This window comes from Hemicordylus capensis, chromosome 1 (assembly GCF_027244095.1).
Source record: "Hemicordylus capensis ecotype Gifberg chromosome 1, rHemCap1.1.pri, whole genome shotgun sequence".
Classification (NCBI taxonomy): Eukaryota; Metazoa; Chordata; class Lepidosauria; order Squamata; family Cordylidae; genus Hemicordylus; species Hemicordylus capensis.
The window spans coordinates 22,744,630-22,751,100 of NC_069657.1; the positions used below are offsets into that span (position 1 = coordinate 22,744,630).

Sequence of the window (6,471 nt, forward strand, 5' to 3'; positions counted from 1 at the left end):
CCATAGCCAGCTCTAAAGCCAGTTTGAAATGGGTCTAGATCAGGCCTGCTCAACTTTGGCCCTCCAGCTGTTTTTGGACTACAATTCCCATAATCTCCCAGTCAATAGTCAGGGATTATGGGAACTGTAGGCCAACATCTGCAGGAGGGCCAAAGTTGAGCAGGCCTGGTCTAGATAATTGGTTTCCTCCAAACCTCCTGGTGCTGGTCGGCCACTATCCTCTCAATCACCTTGGCCAACCAAGGGAGATTGGAGACTGGCCTATAACTATCTATCGCTAAGGGGTCCAGGGAAGGCTTCTTAAGAAGCGGACTAACCGTTGCCTCCTTCAGACAAGGAGGTACCCTCCCTCAGCGATGCATTTATGGTATTAACCAGGCCACCTCCAACATTCTCCCTGCTAGATAGAAGCAGCCAAGTCGGGCAAGGATCCCGAGAACAAGTGGTAGGCCACACCACCCCAAGCAGCTTGTCCACATCCTCAGGAGTCACAGATTGAAACTGATCCAATCTAAAACTGCAAGAGGTATTGCTGGACATCTCCTTCATAGACCCTGCAAAAGTAGTGGAGTCCAAGTCGGCCCAAATACAGGAAATTTGTCCACTAAGAACCCATTACAAGCGTCACAGCAGAATGTTTCCGGGGACTGGTTTAAAGCAGAAGGAGCAGAAATCAAACTCCTCACAACCCAGAATAGCTCTGCTGAATGCGAACCTGCAGATGCAATGCGTGCAGATCAAAAATCTTTTTTTTTTGTTTGCCGCACTCACGCAGAGTTATAAAAAAATAACTCTGATGAAATACACAAGATGTGGTGACAGCCAACAACCTGGATGGCTTTAAGAGGGGTTTGGATAACTTCATGGAGGAGAGATCTATCAGCGGCTACTAGTCGGAGGGCTATAGGCCACCTCCAGCCTCAAAGACAGGATGCCTTTGAGTACCAGTTGCAAGGGAGTAACAGCAGGAGAAAGGGCATGCCCTCAACTCCTGCCTGTAGCCTCCCAGCGGCATCTGGTGGGCCACTGTGTGAAACAGGATGCTGGACTAGATGGGCCATGGGCCTGATCCCGCAGGGCTTTTCTTATGAAAGGCTGTCAGGCAGCAAATGCTGCCTGAAATGGATGGGAGAGAGCTCGCTCGGGGCTCTCCAGAGTCTGGATGTGGGCGGGGGAGAGTTCACTTGGGACTCTTCCAGAGCCTCCTTTGTCATGAACCCTTCCACCTATTAAGATCATCTGTGGAGGTCCAGTTATGGTTGCAGGGAGGGGAGCCTTGTCTTGACTGACAGGCTGGTGAACTCCAGAGCTCAACCAATCAGTCCAACAGGTGGGTGGGATCTAGAGAGCTGTTGCTGGAAATTCTGGGAACAAGAAAGGAAGCTCTCTGCTGGAAGACAACATGTGGCAATGGAGTTTGCTGCAACATTTTGGAAGATAGAACTGCAGGGACTTGCTTCTCATCCGGAGTTTGGTGAGTTCAAGGATAGGAAGCCTGGGCTTTGGCTTCGGGAAGATTTATCTAAGGAAAAGTTTGTTTAGTCAGACTTTGCATTAGAAACTTATATTTCTTTGTGTGTGTGCTTTGCATTTCCTAAATATCTGTTATTTGCAACTAAGTAACTAAATTTGAAAGTGTGCCACCCCAGCATCATTTGGGGTGCTTTTAAAGTAGTCTTTTAAACAACTAAGTATTTTGAAATGTTTCTAAATCTAAAAGCCTCAGATGGAACTAGTCTGTAGTAATTGAATAAAAGTTTATTTTCTTTGTTCTTTACCTTTTTCAAGCCTCCAAGGGTGATTAATCAATAACTAAGGAGTGGCAGGGGGAGTTTCTCTGTTGCAGAAACATGACTCAAAGATAGCTTGGCCAAATTAACAATTAACTCTACATTCAAGCAAACACATGGGAGGGAAAGATATTTTTTCTTTAGTCTTGCCTGTTAGCAAAAAGGGGGAGCAGATTTTTGCATTTGCCCAGTACCCAGCTATAGAAGGACCTTGAACTAAAGCACTCAGTCCAATTATCCAGTTCTAGGCAAGTCTTAGAGTGCTTGGTGGCAGCAGGAACCTACCAGAGTTTCTGGGTTTTCCCAGAACCTTTTTCTTAACTGTTGGGTGTTGAAAGTCACAGAGTTTTAAACCAGCCAGTCTGCGTATCAAAGCACAGGACAGGGATGGCTCAGCACTAAAGTCTTCCACGTGCTGCAGAACAGGTTTAAACCGGTCAGTGAGTTAAGCATTAACTGGCTGAGGCAGGAAGGAGAGGAAAAATCCTTCTAGCCTACAAATCACAAGCTACATGCTGGGCCTTCTCTGTGGCTGCCCTGAGGCTTTGGAATGCACTTCCTGTCAAAACAAGAGCTTCTCCATCTCTCATTGCTTTTAAAAAGACCCTTAAGACACATCTGTTTTATCAGGCTTTTAATTACAACTAATTTTAAATGGTTTAATTGTTTTACTCTGTGGATTGTTTTAAATTGTTTTTATTCTGTGAAACTGTTTTGTTTGTTTTATTTTTATATTGTAACTTGGATTATTTACACTGCCTAGATAGATATATCAGGCAGCATATAATTAAATAAGGTGGTGGGAATCCTTACATTTTCATCTGCTGCCACCAGAATGTTTTGGGTCTGCTCTCTGATTATTTATTTATTTTACATTTAGATCCTGCTTTTCCTTCAAGGAGCTCAGACTGGTGTACATAGTTATTTTTATCCTCACAACAATCCTGCGAGGTAGGTTAGGCTGAAAGACACATGACTGACCCAGAGTCACCCAGCGAGTTTCATGGTTGAATGAGGATTTGAACCCAGGTCGTCCAGGTCCTAGTGCAACATTCTAACCACTATGCTGTGCTATGCCAAGGAACCTGAACTGTTTCCAGATTTAAATGTAACATTAGCTCTATTCACATGTTTTGTTCAGCATTTGCATAATGAGTGTACAATGTACACTCTGTACACACAATGTACAGATCTGTACACAGGTACAGTTATACACAAGTTCTGTTGAACGCTAGTGTAGCAGTCCCTTCTTATCTAGTACCATGCATTTGAGGAACCTGTACTTAGGTTTGATTTTGAAATAAATGCAGGTAGAGTCATCAACAGTGTTCTCTCTAATTTTTTTCATCTGTGTGTGGAATGAATTTTGTTCTGGGCGGCAGTATCAAGGCACTGTGTGCACACACGCATTCAGAGTGGGGCCTTCCTGATTCAACCTGAGCAGGATCTAAAATTAACTGAGCGGACATTTAAAAACTTGTTAGTGCACATGCATGCGTATGCCTTAGAGGGAACACTGGTCATCAACACAAAATCATGTATGAGTGTGCTGTCACGGGCATGCTGTCAGACTCCGAGGAGGAGGCAGGCAGTGTGATAGTGGAGGATGGAGTGCAGCTACCTCAAAGGCAAGGAGTTGCAGAGGCAAGCGGAATCGACTCACAGGACGTTGAAAAAGAAACAGAGCCTAGTATGACAGCTCCTGTGGAGGAGGTGCTGCCGATCTCAGCTGTAGAGAGGCGTTAGTCGAAGAGACGGGAGGAGATAAGGAGACACACAGAATGGCTTGCCTAACAAGGAGAGCTGCTGAGTCAGGGACCCATGATTAAGAGCACATGGCTTCAGCCTATTTAAGACGGCTTCGCCACAGCTGCATTGCTGGTAGCAACGTCGTGCTTGGGTGAGCTATTCAGCTGTGTTCCTGCTTAAACAAGGTACTGTGCTTGAACTGTGACTGTACTTTGACTCTAGACCATTTGGACTCTGTTTGTGGAATTGGACTTGGTTTGACTGACTGGATATTGCAACAACTTAGACAGGCTGTGGTTTGGACATTGCTTACTGTTTGGCTCTGACATTCTTCTTTTGACCCATTGCCTGCTGCATGCTCCGTCTGCTGATATATAGCTCTTGATTCACCTGACAGGTTTATGACATGTACAGACATTTGAACACAGGTACAATGTCTGTATAGGGCTAATAAAAGCACTGGCGATGTAATGCACCAGCAAATTATTGAGCATTTGAAATGGCTGTTATGAAGGAGCCTGCCCTTTAAAAGGGAGTGTATTTGGATGTGAGCCACCTAATGGTGCAGTGGGAAATGACTTGACTAGCAATCCAGAGGTTGCCAGTTCGAATCCCAACTGGTATGTTTCTCAGACAATGGGAAACAGCTATATTGGGCAGCAGCTATATAGGAAGATGCTGAAAGGCATCATTTCATACTGCGTGGGAGGAGGCAATGGTAAATCCCTCCTGTATTCTACCAAAGACAACCACAGGGCTCTGTGGTTGCCAGGAGTTGACACTGACTTGACAGCACACTTTACCTTTATTTGGATGTGACCATTCAGGAGTAGGTGGCAAGGGAAAACATGTGTCCTCCATCATATTCTTGACATTATATTCCTGAAAAGCCTTATTCAGACATTCTGCTGTATCTGTGTACAGGTGTTCGTACACATCTACCTGCTTCTGTGTGAATGAATGCACATGTGGACATTAAAAAACAAACCTGGGTATAGGCCCCTCACATGTAGGGTACAGACAGCAAGTGTGGTGCCCATGCATTGAATGCAACATGTGAATAATAGTACATGTGCACAGATCTGTATGTGTGTACACCATGCAAAGATAGTGCCTTAAACACAATTACTTGACCTAGTAGATGGTTAGCAGGCATGCAGTTAGCAATAGCAATAGCAATAGCACTTACATTTATATACCGCTTTATAGCCGAAGCTCTCTAAGCGGTTTACAATGATTTAGCATATTGCCCCCAACATTCTGGGTACTCATTTTACCGACCTCGGAAGGATGGAAGGCTGAGTCAACCTTGAGCCCCTGGTCAGGACTGAACTTGTAACCTTCTGGTTACAGGGCAGCAATTTTACCACTGCGCCACCAGGGGCTCACCAGTTGTGAGATGTTGGGTTGACTGTTTACTTTCCATCAGGAAACCAGAGGAGAATTCCTCCCTGCTCACTCCGACAATCAGGCAACACCCACTCCTGTAGGAAATAGGGCTTTTTATAGAAACATTTGGCTCAATCTTTTTGCATTCAGGATTAATATCCCCATTGTCCACCAGCTGCTGCATTCTGAATACAGCAGCAACAAAGCAGATGCCTCCACGCTGTCTTCCCTTGCCATACTCAGGCCTTTTGAACAATTTCTATGCCGGAATCAGAACAGTCATCCGGCTCCACCGCAAAAGCAGCTGCTTCTGGAATGGAACACAGCAGATGTTCAAGGACCCCTTCGAAAATAATCAGGCACGGAGGGAATGATGACTTTCCCAGTGAAACTACAGGTGCAGGAGGACGAGGAAGAAGGTAGGTGTGTTTGTATGTTTATAGCTTACACCAGGGTAGAGTTGCCATGCCCACCAAAATTCTGGGTTTCACCCAGATTTTAAGGATCTCACCCAGATTGCTCAGCCCACCCAGATTTGCCCAGAATTCAGCTTTCATTTAAAAGAAAAGAAAAGCTACACTCTAGCCCTTGTAGAACCGGAGTTATGGAGCAAAACATGCAATCACTGTTCTGCTCAAAAATTATTCTCACGCCAATTTACATAATATGGACATTAGGCACCCGGATTTGGAAAGCCAGAATATGGCAACCCTACATCATGGATTCTTGAAGGTGGATCCCCAGATGCTGTAGAACTACAACTCCCATCATCCCATTCAGCCACTGTGGCTGCTGCGCATGATGGAAGTTGTAGCCCAACAACATCGGGGACCCAAGTTTGAGAACCCCTGTCTTAGCCAATACATGACATCAGCACTCTGTGGAAGATATTTCTGGTTTCACCTTGAAATATACCCCTGTCAAAATGAGAGCCTCTCCACATCTGATTGCTTTTAAAAAGACCCTCAAGACATACCTGTTTACTCAGGCTTTTAGTTAGTTAGTTTTTTAAACTGTTTAATTGTTTTTGTTCTGTACATTTTTTAAATTTAAATTTTTTAATTCTATTTTCACATTTGTTGTATTTTAACTTACGTAAACCACCTGCATAGAACCACCTACCATAAGAAGTGCATGACCAGCAGCAAGGTGGATGGACTCGATTACGACAGCAATGAATGCACCACTGAGAGACTTAAAAGGCCAAGCTGAAGACAGATCATCCTGGAGAGAATCTAACTATGTGGTTGCTAAGAGTTGACATCGACTTGACGGCACTTAATCAATCAAAGCCACCTAGGGATACACATGTCAGGTGGTCAGGTGGGAGGGAGGGAGGGATAGATAGATAGATAGAATTTAATTTCTTACAGTTTGAAGACTCCTTTCTTTTTTATTCCTGTACTTGCCTTTCTTCCCTCCTTTATAGATATTAGGGTCACCTGCCATAGTTAGGTGGACCTTTTACATTCCTTTTCCTCTTGTTCTTATCTCCTCCCCCCACCCCCATTTTTAAAATGCTCAGTTGATGTAACTCTTGTAC

At 44.5% G+C, this 6,471-nt stretch overlaps 1 long non-coding RNA gene across 1 annotated transcript; it reads left to right on the top strand.

Annotated features, from left to right (window-relative positions):
- The first annotated feature begins 3,579 nt into the window (after window positions 1-3,579).
- On the top strand, window positions 3,580-6,195 carry LOC128339473 (uncharacterized). Its single transcript, XR_008313052.1, has 3 exons — window positions 3,580-3,724; window positions 5,172-5,347; window positions 6,041-6,195. It is a non-coding gene; the product is annotated as an uncharacterized LOC128339473 (long non-coding RNA).
- Window positions 6,196-6,471: the final 276 nt, after the last annotated feature.